Source organism: Bos grunniens, chromosome 15 (genome assembly GCF_055505025.1).
Source record: "Bos grunniens cultivar Pamir isolate PY7600 chromosome 15, Bosgru_T2T1.0, whole genome shotgun sequence".
Lineage (NCBI taxonomy): Eukaryota > Metazoa > Chordata > Mammalia > Artiodactyla > Bovidae > Bos > Bos grunniens.
The window spans coordinates 7,217,516-7,243,215 of NC_141179.1; the positions used below are offsets into that span (position 1 = coordinate 7,217,516).

The following is a 25,700-nucleotide window of genomic DNA, read 5'->3' on the forward strand; positions in this document are numbered from 1 at the left end:
CTCAGTCAACTGAGAAATCCGTAACTGGCTGGGATTAGTCTTGGCCCTTTTCGTCAGAGCCTAGCTCTCATAGAATATCTTCACTTTTGTCCTGACAATTCTATTAAGGAAGCCGAATTAAGGAAAAGTGTCAGATCAGGCTTTTACCTAACCACTCAGCCAAGACCACTCAGTCTCCTATAACTGAGCAAACCTTGGTGCCTTTCAACCAGCCCCTTCCCTCAATGTCTTTCAACTGTGTGGGTGTTTTCCTGTTATCTTACAACCAAGCCCCACCCAGTATTTTCTCCACTAGGTGAGTATTCTCTGGTATCTTCCAACTGCCCGCCCCCACTGTCCTTGAGAGGGGCCATGTACCTGCCATACCCCACCAGATAAAACTCAGGATCATCAGTCAGTTCAGGAGACTCACTCAGATTCACGTGGACTCCTGAAGGAGGTGGATAGGTGCAGGAGGCCTCTGCTGCACCAAGGCTCCGGACCCTTGTAGAGTGCAGGCGGAGCACAGAAGTCCTTCTGGGTCCCTTCATGGTCTCCAAAACTGTCGACTTAAAAAAGGGTCACAGCCTTAAAGTTGAGCATTATCTATTATTCAGTGGAAACTTTTAGACATCAGGCCTGTACGTCAGGGAGGTAGCATCTCAAGCAACCCTGAGGAAACTGCTCTGAGGCAGTGAGGGGAGGAACCAGGTAATGGAGAAGTTTTGCAACAAAGGGCAGGTAGTCTGAACATCAAAAGACTATTGTTAATGAAAGAAAATCAGATATCCCAAGTTAAGGAATGTAGCACTTTTCTGTGTATGGGAAAATGCAAGAGTCTGGACTCACTGACATCGTTCCTTTCATATGCATCTCAGCTGTCGGGGCCAGTCTCCTGTTTTAGGTCTGGAACTTCCTTTCCTCAGGGCTCACTGTGGGCAGTGGCTGTAGTCTGATGGCTGCTAGATGGCAGGTATTTGCCTTCTTGTGTTCCTTTGAGTCTCACAGGCTCAGGTTGAAGGGCTGTAATTGCTGATGACTGCGACATCCTTATTTACTAATAGGGCAGGGAATATTCCATTTCTGAGAGCTTTCTTGCCTTTCTATTTATGGGATATGTGACTCTCTTTTCAGATCATATATGTTAAATCAACTCTCATTTGAATTATTTTTATTTTATTCCTTTAATCTTAAAAGAGGGCATATCAAAATATTTCAATAACAGAAAGTTTGAATTTTACCTTAAAATATAATTTATTCTGGAAATTGTGGGACAAAAAAGTAATCAGTATTTTTCATAATGAGAAAGTCTTAAAATAGCATACCTGAATATAAATATTTCAGATTATTTTAAGATTTTAATAGGAGTGTGGTCATAATACATAGACTTTAATATTGCTATAGCATATTTCAGTCATAAGAATAAAAAATAGACTCATGGTCTTGACAGATGTATTATTTAGGCTTATTCAGAAGTCTTACCACACTCTTGCCTTCCAAAGACAGGAAATGCTGTGTTTGTACCTTATTCCTTAAAATGATTCTGTTTTTTGTTATGTTTTTCTCTTAAAATTTTTTCAAAGTGTTTGTGTTTTATTTAACGTTTATTTACGTACCCAAAATGAAAGGTGAGATTCCATGAATTATTTAAGAAGGATCTGACTGAAATAGAATATGTGTCAGTGAAACTCCACATATGAGAAATACTGTAGCAGATGTTTCTGTCAGGAGATTATCTTCAGTTTATATCAAACTTACAAATATGCCTCAAAAGCTTAAAAAAAACTAATCTTGCCAATTAAACCCCATGAATTTTAGCTTGTTTGTCATGGAAATAAACTGGAAAGTGAGGATACGATCATACTGAAGAGGCTGATTTCATTCTCTTTCATGAAAATGATGCTTTTGGCTCATGATTCATTTGGATGCATGAATTCTTGGCTCCCTGTCCAAGCACTCTTTCCAGGTCTTTTCTTCTAATGCTTGAGATAACATCTCTGGGTCTTTGATGGTATTTTTGCCTTCCCAAATCATTTGGCAAAAAACCAACTGAAAACTGTACTCACTTCAGGCAATATGCACACTTGAGAAGCAACCTCAGTTTTTGCATTGGGGTAGTTCAGCTAGATTCTCCTAGAAATGTGGTATCTACTTGCTAAATGTGTGACTTTAACAGTTTTTTTTTTTTTTAATCCATTTGTTCTTTGTTTTTCTTCTCAGGTCAGGGAGAAAATAGTCTTCTCTTTGTTGATGAAATAGATTTTGTCATAGGTTTTTATTCTAATTCCTAGCCCATAAAAATATTTTTAAAAATCTTGAACTATTTGAACATTCAGTTCAGTTCAGTTCAGTCACTCAGTTGTGTCTGACTCTTTGTGACCCCATGAATCGCAGGACGCCAGGCCTCCCTGTCCATCACCAACTCCCGGAGTTCACTGAGACTCACGTCCATCGAGTCAGTGATGCCATCCAGCCATCTCATCCTCTGTTGTCCCCTTCTCCTCCTGCTCCCAATCCCTCCCAGCATCAGAGTCTTTTCCAATGAGTCAACTCTTTGCATGAGGTGGCCAAAATTTGTGATAATCAGTATGTAAAATAAAATATTTCACACACAAAAATGACATATCCAAATGCATACTACTTATTTGAGTAATAAGTTTCCATATGTGATACCATGAGTGAGGACTTTATAATTTAACATTCATTTATTTAACCATGAAACACATTTGCTGGAATTGTGGCTTCCTGCTTTTCTTCTGTTTATTTTTCTTTCAGTTTTACTATTTTCTGCTGCAGATTTCTTTTCTCGTCTCTTTTTTTTGGATTTTTTTTTTGGTGATTTTTACAACAGCTTTATTGAAATATATTCTCATACCATAATACTTGCCCTTATAAAGTATACAGTTCAGTGGTTTTTTAATACCTTCATAGAGTTGTGCAATCATCACCACTATCTAATTTCATAATATTTTCACAATTCCATAAAAAACTCTATACCCATGAGCAAAAACTCCCTATTTCCTCCTCCACAAGTCTCTGGCAACCACTAAACTATTTTCTGCTTCTGTGGATTTGCCTGTTCTGGACATTTCATATAAATGAATCATACAAATATGTGACATTTTTCGACTGATTTTTTTCATTTAGCATGTTTTCAAGATTCATTCATGTTGTAGCATGTGTCAGTACTTCCTTTTTAATCACTGAATAATATTCTACTACATGGATATATTGCATTTTATTGATCCATTCATCAGTTGCTAGACATTTGGGTCCATCAACTTTTTTTAGCTATTATGAATAAGTTGATATGAATATTCATGTACAAGTTTTTAATGTGGAAATATGCTTTCAATTCTTTTGGGTATAGATCTAGACATAATTTCATTACTGTTTTAAATTTTTTTTTTTTTTTAGGATTTCCTTACTTATTTATTTTTTAACTTTACAATATTGTTTTGGTTTTGCCATATATCAACATGAATCCGCCATAGGTATACACGTGTTCCCCATCCTGAACCCTCCTCCCTCCTCCCTTCCCATACCACCCCTCTGGGTCGTCCCAGTGCACCAGCCCCAAGCATCCAGTATCATGCATCGAACCTGGACTGGCGACTCGTTTCATATATGCTATTATACATGTTTCAATGCCATTCTCACAAATCATCCTACCCTCTCCCTCTCCCACAGAGTCCAAAAGACTGTTCTATACATCTGTGTCTCTTTTGCTGTCTCGTATACAGGGTTATTGTTACCATCGTTCTAAATTCCATATATATGTGTTAGTATACTGTATTGGTGTTTTTCTTTCTGGCTTACTTCACTCTGTATAATAGGCTCCAGTTTCATCCACCTCATTAGAACTGATTCAAATGTATTTTTTTTAATGGCTGAGTAATACTCCATTGTGTATATGTACCACAGCTTTCTTATCCATTCATCTGCTGATGGGCATCTAGGTTGCTTCCATGTCCTGGCTATTATAAACAGGGCTGCGATGAACATTGGGATACACGTGTCTCTTTCAATTCTGGTTTCCTCAGTATGTATGACCAGCAGTGGGATTGCTGGATCATAAGGCAGTTCTATTTCCAGTTTTTTAAGGAATCTCCACACTATTCTCCATAGTGGCTGTACTAGTTTGCATTCCCACCAACAGTGTAAGAGGGTTCCCTTTTCTCCACACCCTCTCCAGCATTTATTGCTTGTAGACTTTTGGATAGCAGCCATTCTGACTGGCGTGAAATGGTACCTCATAGTGGTTTTGATTTGCATTTCTCTGATAATGAGTGATGTTGAGCATCTTTTCATGTGTTTGTTAGCCATCTGTATGTCTTCTTTGGAGAAATGTCTATTTAGTTCTTTGGCCCATTTATTGATTGGGTCATTTATTTTTATGGAATTGAGCTTTAGGAGTTGCTTGTATATTTTTGAGATTAGTTGTTTGTCTGTTGCTTCATTTGCTATTATTTTCTCCCATTCTGAAGGCTGTCTTTTCACCTTGCTTATAGTTTCCTTTGTTGTGCAGAAGCTTTTAAGTTTAATTAGGTCCCATTTGTTTATTTTTGCTTTTATTTCCAATATTCTGGGAGGTGGGTCATAGAGGATCCTGCTGTGATGTATGTCAGAGAGTGTTTTGCCTATGTTCTCCTCTAGGAGTTTTATAGTTTCTGGTCTTACATTTAGATCTTTAATCCATTTTGAGTTTAATTTAATTAGAAATAAAATGTTTTTACATTTAATTCATATTTTCAGTTTTTAATGATTTGTTTATTCACATTATTTTTTATTGATTTCTAATAACTATATATTCTACATATGCAAATTGCTGATTTTTAATAATTATTTTTATTTTAAACTTTACCAAATGTACATATAGCTTAAAAATATACAAGTGTTGGGGCTTCCCAGGTGGTCTAGTGGTTAAGAACTCACTTGCCAATACAGAGGACATGTATGGGTTCAATCCCTGGTCCAGGAAGGTTCCACGTGCTGTAGGGCAAGTTAGCCCATGAGCCATAACTACTGGGCCTATATGCAGCAACTACTGAAGCCCACACACCTAGAGCCACACTGCAACTACTGAGCTCACATCCTGTGACTACTGAAGCCAGCATACCCTAGAGCCCATGCTCTATGACAAAAGAAGCCACTGCAATGAGAAGCCCACACACTGCAACAAAGAGTAGCCCTTACTCGCTGCAACGAGAGAGCCTATGTATACCAATGAAGACTCAGCACAGTCAAAAATAAATGATGAAAAAGTCTTAAAACATTACAAGCGTTATCATGAAATAATCACCAGCTGTATCTCCATTCTTTCTTCCTGGTGATGATCACTTTTAATTCTTTTAGTTTTTTTTTTCCTATTAATATTAGTATTTACCTCCATATTTCTAAGCAATGAGCTTATGCTGTCATTCTTGATAGTTCAGTTGTGTATGTGATACATTCACCTCCTACTGTAGTTTTTGGCCTTCCTTGTCCCTCAGACAGTAAAGAATCTGCCTGCAATGTGGGAGATGTGAGTTTGATCCCTGGGTTGGGAAGATCCCCTAGAGAAGGGAAAGGCTACCCACTCCAGTATTCTTGCCTGGAGATTTCTGTGGACAGAGGAGGCTCATGGGTTATATTCCATGGTGTCACAGAGTTGGATACAACTGAGTGACTAACACTTTAAAATTTTCACTTCATTGTAGTTCTTATAGCATTCTCTACCCTTTTCCCCATACCACATTTCCTTTCAACCTGTAAAATATTTACTAATATATTAAATTAATATTTAATAATTGACTATATAAGTAATGGGCTTCCCTTATATAAATAATGGGCTTCCGTTGTGGCTCAGCTGGTAAAGAATCCACCTGCAGTGTGGGAGACCCAGGTTTGATCCCTGGGTTGGGAAGATCCCCTGGAGAAGGAAAAGACAACCCACACCTGTATTCTGGCCTGGAGAATTCCACGGACTGTATAGTCCATGGGGTCACAAAGAGTCGGACATGACTGAGCGACTTTCACTTTCACATAAATAATTTTTTGCTCTTGTCATATAGTGTCCTATGAACATATTTATTTCTTATTCAACCTTTTGTTTTGGTTTTTATTAAGAAATCACAATTTTCTGTTTAGCTTTTAATTGCATTTCATGCTCTTCCACATTGCAGAGTAATAAATAACATCAGAGTAGACTTTCTACTCTTTTAATGTTTTTTGTTGTTGATTTTTTTCCCAGCTGCACTGCTTGTGGGGTCTTAGTTCACTGGCTATGAAAACGTGGAGTCCTAACCATTGGACCTTCAGGGAATTCCCTCCTTTTTATGTTCTTACAGTCATCTCTTCTGCATCTGTCTAAACTATTGCTTTCTAGGCTTGGTGCTCAGCTGGAATCTTCCTTTATCGTTATCCTGGGATTTAAGAAAAAAATCCTTTTCCTGTGTTGGCTTTGGGTCTTCTAAGAACTAAATGCCAAGATGTGGATAAATGAGCAAATAATTTATTAATGAAATGCCTGTGAATAGAAACAAGGATATTGGACAGGCTGAGGGAATCCATCAGATCAGAAGACAAGTCTGACCCTCAGGGATGGAGGGTTTGATGGAACGAAGGTTAAACAAGCTTTCATGTGGCCCATGAGAAGAGTCCTGGGTCTCCCAGGAATAAGCCTTTCTTAGTAATGGAATAATTTGCTGGGACCAGTGTGTGGAAAGTGCAGGCTGGGCTGGGTTTCTGAGCACAGCAGTTAGGACGCTTGGTCAATATTCTCCTATAGTTTGGAGGGTTGCCAGATGCATTCTCATTGCCACTAAGGCCACCTTGTTTCTTAGTTTTCATATATTTTTTCCCCTTAGTTTATTCCCTTGTTTTGGTAGATCATATCCTCTAGTTGCTTAAGATCACAGTGCACTAATATCCTGTGCAATATTCCTTAATATTTGGTTTATTCCCCTTTTCTCAGTGTTTATCCCCCTTTTCTCAGTGTTTATCCACTAAAACTGTCCCTCTAGGCAAGGCCTGAGGGAATCTTTACAGTATATATTTGCTGGATGTATTGCAGGGTCCTTCTTCCTGGGAACCTAGCTATCTCTTCATTTGGTGGTTCCATATCTGAAAATGGGCTCAGGTCTGGGGACTGAGCAAGGCACTGTGACTCTTTGCTGGGATCACTGTCCTCAGACAGCTGCTCCTCCATTTCTACCTCTGATTGCAGATGTTAAGTCGTACCTTTGAAGGGTGCCTGGGCATTTTGTCCCTAGAAACCTAAATTTCTATTAATTATTTCTCTGCCAGCTAAGTTCTCTCAGCTGCTACTTTGACCTTGCTGGTGGTTATGGTAACTGTGGTCCCTTGACTTCTGCAGATAAGTGCTGCCACCTGGTTTCTCTTATTCCTGGGACTCATCATGTCTGTCACCATTAGTGAGCCTGGCTCTGAGCCATCTTTTCCTACATTTAGGCATGGATTACAGATAACTGGTACTAAAGTTCTTAGTGACAGCACTGTTTTCTGTAAGAAGCAGCACTTACCCCTTGTAATGAGACAGGAAGAAAGGCGGCAGGGCACAAGCATTAAAAGGATACCACAACTATTGAGAAGATCAGGATACAACAAAAACCAGTTAGAATCTACTAGGCCCAAGATGGGCTTCCCAGGTAGGAGATGTAAGAGTCACAGGTTCCATCCCTGGTTGGGGAAGATCCCCTGGAGGAGGGCACGGCAATCCATTCCAGTATTCCTACCGGGAGAATCCCATGGACAGAGGAGCCTGGTGGGCTACAGCCCAGAGTCACACAGAGTTGGACATGACTGAAATGACTTAGCATGCAGGCCCAAGATGGCAGGAGACTGGACTTCAGGAGACCTGGAGCCTCATTACATGCTCATTGTAATACATCAGCATGCTAACTGACTCACCCACAGGCACCATGACAGTTCTGAGGTCAACCATAAAAGGCCAAAAAGTGGGTGATGGCCCGATTCCTGGAAATCTCCACCCCTTCCCCAAAATAGTTGGATTGAGAATAATCCTCCCACTCATTAGTCTATGAAATTATTCAGCCCATAAAAACTAACCATTCTCAGAATGTACTTTAGTGCCACTGAAAGGTATAGATAAATATGGTTAAAATAATGTTTTATATTAGATGACTTTCACCACCATAACATAACATAAAAACAAAACAAACCACAAAAACCAATCACTCCCACACCTCAGGGCCACTCTCACTTTCCAAGACCCTGACTGCGTGCCCAGAGTGCAAGTCTGGCTTTTGAGATGGCCCATGCTCTGTCTTTGAATGCGTATCTCCCTGAATAAAACTGCTTTTACTTCCTTAAGGCTCGCTCTTGAGTTCTTTCCTGTTCAAAGCCAAGGACCCTGACTTGGTGGCCTGATGGAGGGGCTCACCTAAGACTTGGGACACGATCATCCTTTTTTGCCTCATTTCTCCTATGACAGTAAGCCCCTACTGAGGCTTTTCTACCACAGCCCAATGAATAGCCCTCAGAGTTGTCCCCGTTTCCTCTCCTGGCTGCTAGGCAGATAACTGTTATTACATCCCAACACAATACAGCTGGGAAGTGCTGGACCTGAGGGTCTGCAAAGCAGCATCTGGTGAGAGAGGTACCAGCATCACCAAGAACTTCAGTGCTGGCTCCTCTCTGTAGTTTGGGGCTGGTGGTAGGACAGTGAGCACAGAATTGTGGGTGTGTTGAGCCTCAATACTGGGGGACATCCACCTAGATGTCCCCATCCCACGTTTCAGGGCTCGGACCTTAGTGTAACAGAGTGTTTAATCATCTCTGTGGCTCCCAGTTGTAAATCTGCAAAGTCCCGTGATTGCTCCTGAGCTGTGTTCTCTGCCACTGCAGGGAGATAAGGATGGCTTTGTAAGAAGTACCACCACAAGCACATGCTGGCTCTCATACTTAGCCTTGAACTTCTCATTAACTGCCTTCAGTTTCTAGTTATCCCTCTGAAGGGCTTCCATTCACGTGTAAAGACTAGCCCCTGTCTTTGCAGGTGCTGGCTCTCTTGTGTCTTTAAAGGCCTCATTCATTGCATGGGTAAGCTTGATTTTCTGCACTGGGTATGTTTCCTCAGGCCATCATCTGTGAAATACTCAGCAGCTGAGACACCGCCTTGTGCCAGGGACGATTTGTGGCCCACATCCCACTGAGGTTGGGGTTTTCCTTGCCGGCCAGTGAGCAATCCACTCTCTGCCCTAGAGGCTGCCTTCTCAGACCATTTGCTAGTACCAACTGTTCAGTTCAGTTCCTCTGAAAAGCAGATACCGTGATGGAGTGGAGATGTACAAGGTTTTATTAGGAGGAAACACCTGTGAAGGATAAAGTGAACAAGAGCAGGTGTTAGCTAGGAAACTTTTGACATTATGACATGGGTCTGACAACTGAAAAAGGAGAGCAGGAAGGAAGCAGCAGCTCAGAGAGTATTGACCAGGCTGGTGAGTCAGCTGTGAGGAGTCCCCGCTGGCCAGAATGGTCCTCCTCAAGTCCACTCACTATCAGTCATGGTGAGAGGCCTAGGCTGTGAATGTGGTGCTGGATCCTGCAGGTACAACACATGGAGGCTGTCAGCCAATATCCTCCTGGGGTCAAAAGTGTCTATCTAAAGAAAAACAAATGACGTGAAAGCTGTGAGTCAAGTTTTATTCAGGAACCTTACTGAGGACTATAGCTTGGAAAATAGCCTTCTCAGGACAGACTGCTCTAAGAGGCAGGGGAGGAGCTAGTTAGTATATATATGAACTTTCTGGCTGGGAAATATTGTAGTCACGTGTGTGTGTGTGTGTGTGTGCGCGGGCGCGCACGCACGCCCACGTGCGTTCAGTTGCTAAGCGTGTTTGACTCTTTCTGACCCTAGGGACTGTAGCCCACCAGGCTCCTCCCACCAGGAGGAGCCTGGTGGGCAATCAAATTCTTGCCATGTGATTTCCCAGGCAAGAATACTGGAGTGGGCTGCCATTCCCTTCTTCAAAGGATCTTCCCAACCCAGGGGTTGAATCCATGTTTCCTGCGTCTCCTGCATTGACAGGAGAATTCTTTACCACTGAGCCACTTGGGAAGCTCCAAAAAATAACAGATGTCTCAATTTAATGACTAGTGCTTTTCTATTGTAAGAAGATTCAAGATTCTGGGGTCATTGAAATTCTCCCTTAGGTATGCATCTTAACTATCTAGGGGCCCAAATATCCAAAAACACAGCACTTTCATCTTGCCTTTCCAATCCTGAATTCCCCTTCGGGTGCACTGTTGCTGTGTTTCATCTTAACCCATTTGTATGATCATGGATAACAGGCTTCGTTGCTTTTATTCACAAAGGGAGATCTGAGCAGTGCACGCCCCTGAGGGTCACTTCCATCCTCCCCCACTGCTCTGTCATAAATCAAGTTTCTTTGTTTGTATGTGTTTATTTTGTGATTCTCTAATCTGTTCCATTGATTGATTTTATAAGTATATCTGTGCTACTACCACATGATTTTATTTTGTAAGGACTTTCTATTAAGTCTTGTTATTTGTAAAGCAAATACATCCGTGTTTTTCTCCTTATAGTATCTGGGCTATTCTCATTCATTTCCTCACTCACATACATTTTTATATTAGTTTGTTAAGTTTTCATGTTTTAGCTGGAATTGCATTCAATAGTTAAGATCAATGGGAAGAACTCTGTGTGACAGTGCATCTTCAAATCCAATGATATGGTATATACTTTCATTTATTTCTTTTAAAATGTCTTTCGATATTATATGTATAAATTTTCCCCAGAAAAGTCTTGCATATCTTTTTAAAGATTCAACATTGATAATTTAAATTTTTGTCCCTGATGTAAATGGTATCTTTTCTTCAAAAAACGTTATATTTTCTGTTTCTTGATGGTGTGTAGTCATGCCTTTCAGAGTTGTCCTACCTTCAGGCAAGGGGGCCTGGCGTTTATACCCCTTATCTACCAATTACTGGCTGAAGACTGCCCTCAGGGACTGGGTGTGACCCTGTGTGGGGAGCCTCTTGGCCTGAGGTCAGTGCCTGCAGAATGACTCAATTGAGCTGCAGACATTCCCACCAGCTGGGCAAATACCACCCTGGCCTGAAGGGGGTTTCTCAGCATTTAAGAGTCACAGAGATGCTCAAGGCCCTTTAGAAGACTGAAGAATTTTCTTTTATTCTTAGGTTTGTTATGTTTTCCTGGGTTGGTAAAAGAAGAGGCCATGCCTACCTGTATGGTGTGCAGAACTGGATGTGGGGTCCAGCTGTTTTTTAAACAGGCTTTCCACTCCTCCTCTGTCAGCCTCCCCTTGCCTCGGCTAGCCCAAGCCTCTTCTGTGGTTTGCAGGAGAGACGGCTGGCTCTCAGGCTTCTCTGACTGCAGCACAGGGTTTAGCTTTCCCCCGTCATCCAAGTCAGTTCCCATTTGACCTCTGCTTTCTGACCTTCAAAAGTCTGATGCTGTCTCCTCTGGTCTCTCTTTTTTATTCCTTAATTGTCATTTAAGTTGGGTTCAAGAAGGAGCATAGGGTTCAACTGTTCTTGCTGAGAAGCTCTCTCAGTGTTCTGATTCAGAGAATTATGAAACAAAGGTAAATTGGGAAGAGACTTCCCTGGTGGTCCAGTGGTTAAGACTCCACACTTCCAGTGCAGGGGGTGTGGATTTGATCCCTGGTTAGAGAACTAAGATCCCACATGGCTGTGGCAACCAAAAAAAAAAAAAGAAAGTGGGCAGAGTTTGACATAGGCTGTTTCTTAAGTTTGAAATTACCCCTTTTTTCTTCTCAGTCTTTGCTTGTCTAACCCACCCTTCAGGTCTCAGTCACCTTCTCCAGGACACGTACCTTCACAGCCCAAGTCTGGGTTATATACTGCTTCTCTGTGTTGCAGTGTAAACTTACTCTGTTTCCTCCAAATATGAATGGTAATATTGTATTTTTGCCTACCTAGTGTGCATTCTGTAGTGCAATACTAATAGTGTTTTACTATACTTTGTTTGAGGCTTCCCTGGAGGTAAAGAATCTGCCTGCAGTGCAGGAGATCCATATTCAATTTCTGGGTCAGGAAGACCCCCTGGAAAAGGGAATGACTATCCAGTATTCTTGCCTGGAGAATTTCATGGACAGAGGAACCTGGCGGGCTGCATAGAGTTGAACACGACTGAATGACTAACACTTTCACTTTTTACATACTTTGTTTTCAAAAGTGCAAACCACAGAATAAATGTCATTCTGATGTAACCTTTCCAAGGAATTTCTTGGAGAATGTATTTTCATTGATATTCATATATCAGATCAGATCAGATCAGATCAGTCGCTCAGTCGTGTCTGACTCTTTGTGACCCCATGAATCGCAGCACGCCAGGCCTCCCTGTCTATCACCAACTCCCAGAGTTCACTCAGACTCACATCCATCGAGTCAGTGATGCCATCCAGCCATCTCATCCTCTGTCGTCCCCTTCTCCTCTTGCCCCCAATCCCTCCCAGCATCAGAGTCTTTTCCAATGAGTCAACTCTTCGCATGAGGTGGCCAAAGTACTGGAGTTTCAGCTTTAGCACCATTCCTTCCAAAGAAACCCCAGGGCTGATCTCCTTCAGAATGGACTGGTTGGATCTCCTTGCCATCCAAGGGACTCTCAAGAGTCTTCTCCAACACCACAGTTCAAAAGTGTCAATTCTTCAGCGCTCAGCCTTCTTCACAGTCCAACTTTCACATCCATACATGACCACAGGAAAAACCATAGCCTTGACTAGACAGACCTTTGTTGGCAAAGTAATGTCTCTGCTTTTGAATAAGCTATCTAGGTTGGTCATAACTTTCCTTCCAAGGAGTAAGCATCTTTTAATTTCATGGCTGCAGTCACCATCTGTAGTGATTTTGGAGCCCAGAAAAATAAAGTCTGACACCGTTTCCACTGTTTCCCCATCTATTTCCTATGAAGTGGTGGGACTGGATCTTCATTTTCTGAATGTTGAGCTTTAAGCCAACTTTTTCACTCTCCACTTTCACTTTCATTAAGAGGCTTTTGAGTTCCTCTTCACTTTCTGCCATAAGGGTGGTGTCATCTGCATATCTGAGGTTATTGATATTTCTCCCGGCAATCTTGATTCCAGCTTGTGTTTCTTCCAGTCCAGCGTTTCTCATGATGTACTCTGCATATAAGTTAAATAAACAGGATGACAATATACAGCCTTGACGAACTCCTTTTCCTATTTGAAACCAGTCTGTTGTTCCACGTCCAGTTCTAACTGTTGCTTCCTGACCTGCATACAAATTTCTCAAGAGGCAGATCAGGTGTTCTGGTATTCCCATCTCTTTCAGAATTTTCCACAGTTTATTGTGATCCACACAGTCAAAGGCTTTGCATAGTCAATAAAGCAGAATAAAAGCAAATTTATGGTTACTCATCTTCTGATTCTGAAGGTACAGGAGACTTCCTGTTTAACCTGGAAGGTGCTTTTGTGACAAGCAAACTCAACCTCCAATATGGGAAAACTGTCACAGGAGCTGTAATTCAGTTTCATAGGAAATTTGGAAAGGCAGGCCTTCAGGGGAATTCTTTAGTTTTTCATGTGTACATTTTTGTCAAAGACGTTCTCATTTGCTGTTAATTTTTTGACTTACCTGATTAAAAAAAAGCAATAAATGCACAAGGTAGATAGTGTGAAAAATATACTGCTGAGAAACCACTACTGCTAATGCTTTGTTGCATACATTTCCTGCTTTCATTTCTCCACGTGGGTTTCCTCTCACAGTTAAGACACTGTTTAAGTATAGCTCCCTCTTTTCTCACATAGCAATGAATCATTGTTTTTTCTCTGTTTCATTAAGTATTCTTTACAAACATGATCTTTATGGTTGTGTAATGGTCATCAGAAGAATGCATGTAATTTACAATTTTCCTATTGTCACCTAGGGTGTTTTATTACATTTTTTTGGTAACAATAAACTTTGTTACATATATTAGAATTGCTATTCTTGAGGAAATTTAGTCTTTAACTCTGAAGAGTAAAAGTGGAGAGGCTTTTCATAGACACTTTGAGATAATGCATGTGAAATGTATATAAATTAAAAAACGTAATACATTTACCTGGTTTAGCTTTCTATTAGTATTAGTGTATGGAGTAAGAAATGGCAACCCACTCCAGTATTCTTGCCTGGAGAATCCCATGGACAGAGTCTGGAAGGCTACAGTCCATAGGATCACAAAGAGTCAGACACAACTTAAGTGATTTAGCATGCTTGGAGACTTTTATTTATATTATTTGTATTATTGAGTTAACCAACTTACTATTTGGAGAAGAAGGTAGATCATATCTACATTCAGAGTGAATTATATCATTAATCATAGTCTATGATATATATATATATATATATATGTAAAGTGAAAATAAAGCGTTAGTTGCTTAGTCATTTCTGACTTTTTGAGTTCCCATCAACTGTAGCCCACCAGGCTCCTCTGTCCATGGGATTCTCCAGGCAAGGGTACTGGAGTGGGTAACCATTCCCTTCTCCAGGGGATCTTATCTTCCCCATGCAGGGATTGAACCTGGGTCTCCCACATTGTGGGTAGATACTGTGCTGTCTGAGCCACCAGGGAACACCAAATATATAAAACAATATATTAAAATGAAATGAATATTGTCAGAGACCACTGATTTTCTTTTTTAAAATTTATTTGGGTGGAGGATAATTGCTTCACAATGGTGTGTTGGTTTTTGCCTGTATACTAGCGCTAATCAGCAATAATGATTATATGTCCCCTCCCTCTTGAGTCTCCCTTCCCCTCATCCCTTCCTTCCAGGATATTACAGACGTGAGGGCTGGGCTCCCTGTGTTATACAGCAGCTTCCCACTAGCCATCTATTTTACACGTGGTAGTGTGTGGATGTCAATTCTCCTACCTTCTCTTTCCCCTCCTGTGTCCACAAGTCCATTCTTTACATTTGCATCTCCATTCCTTCCCTGAAATAGGTTCATTAGTACTATTTTTCTAGACTCCATGTATATGCATTAATATACAATATTTTTCTGTAATTTCTGATTTATTTCACTGTAAAACAGGCTGTAGGTTTAACTATCTCACTAGAACCGACTCAAATTCATTATTTTTTATGGCTGGGTAATATTCCATTGTATATATATACCACATCTTCTTTATCCATTCATATGTCAGTGGACATCTAGGTTGCTTCCTTGTCCTGGCTATTGTAAATAGGGCTGCAATGAACATTGGGGTATGTATCTTTTTGAATTGTGGTTTACTCAGGGTTTTGGAGAAGGAAATGGCAACCCACTCCAGTGTTCTTGCCTGGAGAATCCCAGGGACGAGGGAGCCTGGTGGGCTGCACAGAGTCGGACATGACTGAAGCAACTTAGCAGCAGCAGGGTATATGCCCAGTAGTGGGGTTGCTGGGTTATACGGTAGTTCTATTCCTAGCTTTTAAAACAATCCCTGTACTGTTCTCCACAGTGGCCGCACCAATTTATATTCCCACCAACGGTGTAGGAGGGTTTCCTTTCCTGCACGTCTGCTCGGCATTGATTATTTGTAGACATTTTGATGATGGCCATTCTGACTGGGGTGAGGTGATACCTCATTGTAGTTTTGATTTGCATTTCTCTAATAATGAGCTATGTTGAATATATTTTCATTTTTCATGTGTTCATTTGCCATCTGTCTGTCTTCTTTGAAGATATGTCTATGTCTTCTGCCCATTTTTGGACTGTTTTTCTGATATTGAGCTGTATGAGCTGTTTATATAATTAGGAGATTAATCCTTTGTCGGTTGCTTCGTTTGCACTGATTTTCAAACTGGGTGGCAAGATATCAGTGAGTGAATGTATCTTATTGGTTGTAACTAGCATAGCTTTGTTTTTGAAGTGAGATATGATTGATGGGTCTTCCCTTGGTGGCTCAGTGGTAAAGAATCCGCTTGCAATGCAGGAGACATGGCTTTGATCCCTGGATTGGGAAGATCCCCTGGAGAAGGAAATGGCAACTCACTCCAGTATTCTTGCCTGGGAAATCCCTTGGAGAGAGGAGCCTGGCGGGCTAGTCCATACTGTTGCATAGAGTTGGCCACAAATGAGCAACAAAACAATTGATGTGTTACATTGTATTACTCTTATGTGTACCAAATAATATATTCATTGCAAAGTGATTACCACAATAAATTCAGTTAACTTCCAAGCAATTTTCAAATTCCTCAAAAAATAAAAAGTACTACCACATAATCAGGCGATTCTATTTCTGGGTATTTATCTGAAGGAAATGAAATCACTATCTCAAAAAGATGTCCAAACCCCCATGTTCATTGCAGCATTGTTTTCAATAGCTAAGGCATGAAAGGAGGATCCCATGGACGGAGGAGCCTGGTGGGCTGCAGTCCATGGGGTCGCTAGGAGTCAGACACAACTGAGCAACTTCACTTTCACTTTTCACTTTCATGCATTGGAGAAGGAAATGGCAACCCACTCCAGTGTTCTTGCCTGGAGAATCCCAGGGACGGGGGAGCCTGCTGGGCTGCTGTCTATGGGGTCTCACAGGGTCGGACACAACTGAAGCGACTTAGCAGCAGCAGCAGAGCAAATCCGGGTGAAACTACTGGCATTCATTGTGATAGAAAGCCTATTGTTTCCTAACCACTAGAGGGCAGTATACTACATTAGTTAAAAAAAAATCTGACAATACAGTGGATCTAGTTTTACAACTGATTGAGAGACATAAAATTACACGTAATTTTGTGTTGGACTATTACTGTTATGTGAGAACCTACCACATGGCATACACTGAGATAGGGATAAACTGGTAAATAAGACATGTTCTATAATTTAGTAAGAGGACGAGACAGTTACGCTCTTTGGTTTGGCTCCTGTCCGCCTTTCTAGCTTCATACACTGCCACTCCACAGCTTGCAACCTGACCTGTGGTCGTGCTCAACTCCTCCTAATCGTCTTGCACATGCTGTTCCCTCTTCCTGAAATACTGTGCTTCTCTCTGCCTGTTGAACCCTAACTTATACCTCAACCTCCAATATCTTGACTTTCCCAGGCAAAGTTAAGTGCAAGCATGTGTTTTCTCCATTTCACTCACTCAACTGTAATCCTCTTAGACCTGGTGACCTCTTTTCCCTAGGAAACTGAACTACTGGAAGGCAAAAGATGTGTTGTTCATTTTCATTTCTCTAGTTGTGTCTGTGACATAGTCAGTGCTTAAAATGCACATTTAATAAACGAGCAAAGAAAAGTGCTATGAACAGATGCTGTGAGGAGATAATTTCCTCATGATCTCTCCATTAGTTCTTCCATCCTCTCCTTCTAACCATGCCACTAAAAAGCATCTATCCAATTTCCATAGCAAACCAGAGAGGCTTTTTTGACTTACTGATGGTGAGGGAGAGTTAGGCTTTGTCAAACAAGGGAAGGGAAGGGAAAAGAATTTTGGAGGAAAATTTAGGTTTCCCTAATATTTCCCCATGACACCCTGGGGGATGATCTTCACTTTAGCAACACACAGCTGAGACTGAATAATCTTTGTTCTTCCATCCCTTTCTTAGACTAGCCAAGTAGGCGAAGTGGTTACGTTTGTCATTTGGCTAGCAGTATTAAGAAGACAGGGTGCCTAGTACATTCCATTGTGATCTACAAAAGCTGAAGGAATCAGAGTCAAGTTTCAACATGTTCCAAGTCCTCATATGGCAAATTAAACAGTTCTCCATCCAAGTGGTATTTGTACCTGTTTATAAAAGTTTTTCTTATATGTTCACTTTAGAAGTTTGCAAAAAGATTAAAACATAGTTTTAGCTTGCTTACAATTTTGTAGGTATGCCCATACTCAAGTGTGTTAATGTATGTTAGTGTGTGTTAGTTGCTCAGTCGTGTCCAACTCTTTGCAACCTCATGGAGCCCTCCAGGTTCCTCTGCCCATACTCATATCATCCGGGAAATTCTGCTCTGTAGAGAGACCTGGTTGTATATTACAAGCGGTAAATGAAGTCTAAAGTCAAATGGACTTTTGTGTGAGTCCTGGATATGTCTTTTTTTTCTAGCTTTGTGAACCTGGGCATGTTTCTCAACCTCACTTCACCTCAGTTCCTTCATTTGAAATACGGACACAGCAGTTCTTCCCTCAGTGGGGTTGCTAGGAGGATTAGACAAAGGTCTGCATGTAAAGAGCTTTACACAAGATTTGGCATATTGTGAGCTTTCAGTAGACATTCAGTTCAGTTCAGTCACTCAGTTGTGTCCGACTCTTTGCAACCCCATGAATTGCAGCACACCACACCTTCCTGTCCATCACCAACTCCCAGAGTTTACTCAGACTCACGTCCATCGAGTCAGTGATGCCATCCAGCCATCTCATCCTCTGTCGTCCCCTTCTCCTCCTGCCCCCAGTCCCTCCGAGCATCAGGGTCTTTTCCAATGAGTCAAATCTTCGCATGAGGTGGCCAAAGTACTGGAGTTTCAGCTTTAGCATTAGCTCTTATTATAAGATGAAGATCTTCAGTGCAAGATAAAATCATTTTTTCTTTGCGAGTTTTTCTTTCTTCTTTTTCAAATAACTAGTGCTTAATGGATTCCCACCACCCCTCATTCCACTGCTATGGCAGTAAGAAGTTTATTTCCCCATTCTGATAAAACATAAGCTAATGGGGGCTTGCAAGCACGAGAACCTTGGCGGAGATGAAGTGAAGGCCCTGCTGTGGGTGCTATAGTCGGACTTTGTGGGCCTCAGAAAGTCTCTTCCAGTGTTTTCCCACCCAGAGAGCTCTTACCTTTGCTGCCCCTGCGAATGCAGTGAGGCATACAGCCTTGCTATTAAGCATTCTTGAGGCTCCTCTACTGCTTTGGCAAGAGTGAGCTTTCTCTTCTTCAGCATCACTGATGTTGGCTTGGAATATGGTTTTCAGACAGACTGTCTAAATTATCAACTCCTGTGGGTAGGAACGTTGCTCTGTATAATCATATCAAAATGACATATATATTAATACATAAGTATGTGTGTGTGTGTGTGTGCTCAGTTGTGTCCAACTGTTTGCCATTTTATGGATTGCAGTCCACTGGGCTCCTCTCTCTATGGGATTTCCCAGACAAGAATACTGGAGTGGTTGCCATTTCCCGACCCAGGGATCGACCCTGCATCCCCTGGGTCTGCTGCACTGCAGGCAGATTCTTTATCCCTGAGCCACTAGGCAAGTTACATACATAAGTACTTAATATATTTTTAAGCTTAAAATTATATGTTTTAATGTTTTATATAACTATAGTGCCATTTGTTAATAGTTTAAGCTTAATATATTTTTAAGCTTAAAATTATATGTTTTAATGTTTTATATGACCATAGTGCCATTTGTTCTGAGCCAAAATTGATAGCTCAGTTGGTGAAGAATCCGCCTGCAATGCAGGAGACCCAGGTTTGATTCCTGGGTTGGGAAGATTCGCTGTAGAAGGGGTAGGCTACCCACTCCAGTATTTTGGCCTATGCAGTCCATGGGGTCGCAAAGAATTGGACACCACTGAGCGACTTTCACTTTCATATGGTACAACAAAAATGTTAAAACATTTTAAGAATTTAAAACATTTTAGCCTTTTAATTTTGAGATAATTTTAGATTTACAAAAGAGTGGCCATGACAGTACAGAGAGTTCCTAAATACCCATTACTCAGCTTTCCCTAATGTTAACATCTCATATAACCATGGTGGAGTTATCAAAACTTAGAAACAAACATTTGTACACTACTATTGACTGAACTACAGATTTCATTAGGATTTCACCATTCCCTCCCCCAGTAATGTCCTTGTTCTGTTTCTGAGTCCCACCCAAGACTTCATGTTACATTCGTTCTGTCTTTTAGTCTCTTCTAATCTGGGACAGTTCGTCAGCCTTTCCTTTCATTTCACAATCTTGGCACTTTTGGAAAGTACTGATCAAGCGTTTTGTAGAATGTCCTTAATTTGTCTGAGTTTGTGTGATGTTTTTCTCCAGATTATTGAGTTTGTAGAGTTTTGGGAGGAGTGCCACAGAAATGACACACCCTTCTCAGTGCATTAGATAAGGCAGTACAACATGACACTGCCATGCTCTCTTACTAGTCATATTTAGTTATTCACTGAAAGATTTCTTTTAATTGAAAAAGAAAAAATACATGAAATTGAGAAAATCTGATACATGTAAAAATTTATCTATTTATATACTTATAAACACACACAATGTAGTTTTCTCTAAAAGCATCGACATTTGTAGGAACACAGACATTGCCATTCTGACTTAAACTAACAAGGTTTTGTTCTTAGAAACAAAAAGTTACCTACATATTTCTTTTAAAAAAATTATTTTTAATGGAAGGGTAATTGCTTTACAGAATTTTGTTGTTTTCTCTCAAACCTCAACATGAGTCAGCCATAGGTACACATATATCCCCTCCCTTTTGAACCTTCCTCCCATCTCCCTCCCCAGTCTACCCCTCTAGGTTGATACAGAGCCCCTGTTTGAGTTTCCTGAGCCATAGAGCAAATTCCCGTTGGCTATCTATTTTACATATGGTAATATAAGTTTCCATGTTATTCTTTCTTTACATCTCACCCTCTCCTCCTCTCTCTCCATGTCCATTAGTCTATTCTCTCTGTCCGTTTCTCCACTGCTGCTGCTGCTGGTGCTAAGTTGCTTCAGTCATGTCCGACTCTGTGCGACCCCATAGATGGCAGCCCACCAGGCTCCCCCGTCCCTGGGATTCTCCAGGCAAGAACACTGGAGTGGGTTGCCCTTTCCTTCTCCAATGCATGAAAGTGAAAAGTAAAAGTGAAGTCGCTCAGTCGTGTCTGACTCTTCATGACCCCATGGACTGCAGCCCACCAGGCTCCTCCGTCCATGGGATTTTCCAGGCAAGAGTACTGGAGTGGGTTGCCATTGCCTTCTCCACTGCTGCCCTGTAAATAAATTCTTCAGTGCCCTTTTTCTAGGTTCTGAATATATGCATTAGAGTACAATATTTATCTTTTACTTTCTGACTTACTTCACTCTGTATAATAAGCTCATCAGAACTGGCTCAAATGTGTTCCTTTTTATGGCTGAGTAATATTCTGTTGTGTATATGTACCATTTCTTTATGCATTCATCTGTCAGTGGACATCTAGGTTGCTTCTATGTTCTAGTTATTGTAAATAGTGCTGCAATGAACAATGCGGCACACGTGTCTTTTTCAATTTTGGTTTCCTAAGGGTATATGCCTAGGAGTGGGATTGGTGGGTCATATGGTGGTTTTATTCCTAGTTTTTTAAGGAATCTCCATACCGTCTTCCATAGTGGCTGTATCAGTTTACATTCCCACCAACAGTGCAAAAGTCTTCCCTTTTCTCCACACCCTCTCCAGCATTTATTGTTTGTAGACTTTTTGATGATGGCCATTCTGACTGGTGTGAGGTGATATCTCACTGTAGTTTTGATTTGCAATTCTCTAATAATGAGCGATGTTGAGCATCTTTTCATGTGTTTGTTAGCCATCTGTATGTCTTCTTCAGAGAAATGTCTGTTTAGGTCTTTTTCTCACTTTTTGATTGTTTTTTTTTTTTTTTTCTGGTATTGAGTTTTATGAGCTGCTTGTATACTTTGGAAATTAATCCTTTGTCAGTTGTTTCATTTGATATTATTTTATCCCATTCTGAGGGTTTTTCACCTTGCTTATAGTTTGCTGTGCAAAAGCTTTTAAGTTTAATCAGGTCCCACTTGTTTACTTTTGTTTTTATTTCTGTTACTCTAGGAGGTGGGTCACAGAGGATCTGCTTTGATTTATGTTATCCAGTGTTCTGCCTATGTTTTTCTCTAAGAGTTTTATAGTTTCTTACATTTAGGTCTTTAATCCATTTTAAGTTTGTCTTTGTGTATGGTGTTAGGAAGTGTTCTAATTTCATTTTTTTACATGGAGCTGTCCAGTTTTCTCAGCACCATTTATTGAAGAGGCTCTCTTTGCCCCATTGTATATTCTTGCCTCCTTTGTAAAAAATAAGGTACCCATAGGTGCATGGGTTTATTTTTGGGCTTTCTATCTCATTCCTTTGGTCTAGATGTATGTTTTTGTGCCAGTACCATACTGTCTTGATGACTGTAGCTTTGTAGTATACTCTGAAGTTAGGAAGGTTGATTCTTCTTTCTTAAGACTAATTTGGCTATTTGGGATCTTTTGTGTTTCCATATGAATTGTGAATTTTTTTTGTCCTGGTTCTGTGAAAAATACCATTGATAATTTGATAGGGTTTGCATTGAATCTGTAGATTGTGTTTGGTAGTATAGTCATTTTCACAATATTGATTCTTCCTACCCAGGAACATGGAATATCTCTCCATATGTTTCTGTCATCTTTGATTTCTTTCATTAGTGTCTTATAACTTTCTGTGTACAGTTCTTTTATCTCCTTAGATAAGTTTATTCCTAGATCTTTAATTGTTTTTGTTGCAATGGTGAATGGGATTGATTCCTTAATTTCTCTTTCTGATTTTTCATCATTAGTATATAGAAATGCAAGTGATATCTGTGTATTGATTTTGTATCTTGCAACTTTGCTAAATTCACTGATTAGCTCTAGTAATTTTTTGATACTATCTTTAGGGTTTTCTATGTACAGTTTCATGTCATCTGCAAACAGTGAGAGCTTTACTTCTTTTCCAATCTGGATTCCTTTTATTTCTTTTTCTTCTCTGATTGCTGTAGCTAGGACTTCCAGAAATATTTTGAATAATAGTGGTGAAAGTGGACACCCTTGTCTTGTTTCTGATCTTAGGGGGAATGCTTTCAGTTTTTCACCATTGAGAATAATGTTTGCTGTAAACTTTTCATGTACAGCCTTTACTATGTTGAGGTAGGTTCCTTCTATGCTCATTTGTTGAAGAGTTTTAATCATAAGTGGGTGCTGAATTTTGTCAAAGGCTTTTTCTGCATCTATTGAGATTATCATATGGTTTTTATATTTCAATTTGTTAATATTGTGTAATCACATTGGCTGATTTCCATATATTGAAGAATCTTTGCATCCCTGGAATAAACCCAACTTGATCATGGTGTATGAGTTTTTGATGAGTTGCTGAATTCTGTTTGCTAAAATTTTGTTGAGGATTTTTGCATCTATGTTTATCAGTGGTATTGGCCTGTAGCTTTCTTTTTTGTGTTGCCTTTGTCTGGCTTTGGTATCAGAGTGATGGTGGCCTTGCAGAATGAGTTTGGAAGTGTTCCTTCCTCTGTAACTTTATGCAAGAGTTTTAGAAGAATAGGCATTAGCTCTTCTCTAAATGTTTGATGAAATTCTCCTGTGAAGACATCTGCTCCTGGGCTTGAGATTTTTGATCACAGATTCAATTTCAGTATTTGGGTTGTTCATAATTTCTATTTCTTCCTGGTTCATTCTTGGAAGATTGAACTTTTCTAAGAATCTGCCCATTTCTTCCAGGTTACCCATTTTATTGCCATATAGTTGTTCATAATATCCTCTTATAATCCTTTGTATTTCTGCACTGTCTGTCGTAACCTCTCCTTTTTCATTTCTAATTTTGTTGATTTGATTCTTTTTTTTCTTGATGAGTCTGACTAGACGTTTGTCATTTTATTTTCTCAAAGAACCAGCGTTTAGTTTTATTAATCTTTACTATTGTTTGTTTTTCATTTATTCCTGCTCGGATCTTTATGATTTCTTTCCTTCTGATAATTTTTGTTGTTGTTGTTGTTGCTGTTCGTCTTTTTCCAGTTGTTTCAGGTGTAAAGTTAGGTTGTATATTCAGTGTTTCTCTTGTTTCTTGAGGTAGGATTGTATTGCTATAAACTTTCCTCTTAGAACTGCTTTTGCTGCGTCCCATAGGTTTTGAGTTGTCGTGTTTTCATTGTCATTTGTTTCTAGAAATTTCTTGATTTCCCTTTTTATTTCTTCAGTACCTGTTGGTTATTTAGAAACGTATTGTTTAATCTCCATGTGTTTGTGTTTCTTAGTTTTTTTCTTGTAATTGATATCTAGTCTCTTAGCGTTGTGGTCAGAGAAGATGCTTGATATAATTTCAGTTTTCTTAAATTTACTGAGGCTTGATTTGTGACCCAAGATGTGGTCTATCCTGGAGAATGTGCACTTGAGAAGACGATGTACTCTTCTGCATTTGGAGGGAATGTCCTGAAGATATCAATGAGATCCGCCTCATCTAATGTATCATTTAAGACTTGTTTCCTTATTAATTTTCTGTTTTGATGATCTGTCCATTGGTGTGAGTGGGGTGTTAAAGTCTACTATTATTGTGTTACTGTCAATTTCTCCTTTTATGTCTGTTCATGTCTGCCTTATGTATTGAAGTGTTCCTATGTTGGGGGCATAGATGTATACAATTGTTATGTCTTCCTCTTGGATTGATCCCTTGATCATCATGTAGTGTCCTTCCTTATCTCTTGTAATCTTCTTTATTTTAAGGTCTATTTTGTCTGATATGAGGATTGCTGCTCCAGCTTTCTTTTGCTTCCCATTTGCATGGAATATATTTTTCCATCTTCTCACTTTCAGTCTATATGTGTCTTTAAATCTGAAGTGGGTCTCTTGTAGACAGCACATATATGGGTCTTGTTTTTGTATCCATTCAGCCAGTCTGTGTTTTTTGGTTGGAGCATTTAATCCATTTATGTTTAAATTAATTATTGATAGATATGTTCCTATTGCCATTTTCTTAATTGTTTGGGGTTGATTTTGTAGATCTTTTTCTTCTCTTGTATTTCTTGACTAAGTCCCTTTAACATTTGTTGTAAAGCTGGTTTGGTGGTACTGAATACTCTTAACTTTTGCTTGTTTGAAAAGCTTTTTATTTATCCATCAATTTTGAATGAGATCCTTGCTGGGTACAGTAATTTTGGGCTGTAGATTTTTCCCTTTCAGTACTTTAAATATATCCTGCCATTCCCTTCTGGCCTGCAGAGTTTCTGCTGAAAGATCAGCTATTAAACATATGGGGTTTTCCTTGTATGTTACTTGTTGCTTTTCCTTTGCTGCTTTTAATATTCTTTCTTTGTATCTAGTCTTTGTTAGTTTGATTAGTATGTGTCTTGGCATGTTTCTCCTTGGGTTTATCCTGTATGGGATTCTTTGCGCCTCTTGAACTTGATTATTTCCTTTTCCATGTTGGGGAAATTTTCAACTATAATCTCTTTAAAATTTTTCTCATACCCTTTCTTTTGCTTTTCTTCTGAGACCCCTATAATTCTAATGTTGGTGCATTTGATATTACCCCACAGATCTCTGAGACTATCCTCAGTTCTTTTCATTCTTTTTACTTTATTCTGCTCTTAAGAAGTTATTTCCACCATTTTATCTTCTAGTTCACTGATTCATTCTTCTGCTTCAGATATTCTGCTATCAATTCCTTCTAGAGTATTTTTTAATTTCAGTAATTGTGTTGTTTATATGTTTATTCTTTTTCTAGGTTTTTGTTAATTGATTTTTGCATTTTCTCCATTTTATTTTCAAGGTTTTTGATCATCTTTACTATGACTATTCTGAATTCTTCAGGGGGTTTGCCTATTTCCTCTTCATTTATTTGGACTTCTGTGTTTCCAGTTTGTTCCTTCATTTGTGTAGTATTTCTCCTTCATTATCTTTTTTTTTTTTTTTAACTTATTGTGTTTGAGGTCTCCTTTCCCCAGGCTTCAAGTTTGGATTCTTTCTTCCTTTTGGTTTCTGCTCTCCTAAGGTTGGTCCAGTGGTTT

General features: G+C 39.8%; 1 long non-coding RNA gene across 2 annotated transcripts in view; it reads left to right on the forward strand.

Annotated features, from left to right (window-relative positions):
* The first annotated feature begins 9,416 nt into the window (after window positions 1-9,416).
* The window catches only part of LOC147357305 (uncharacterized), a 35,818-nt gene continuing 19,534 nt past the window's right edge, over window positions 9,417-25,700 (forward strand). Inside the window, exon 1 of one of the 2 annotated variants that reach the window (XR_015141755.1) lies at window positions 9,417-9,550. This is a non-coding gene — a long non-coding RNA (uncharacterized LOC147357305). The remainder of the gene's footprint in view (window positions 9,551-25,700) is intronic. The other variant, XR_015141754.1, reaches the window with a different exon arrangement.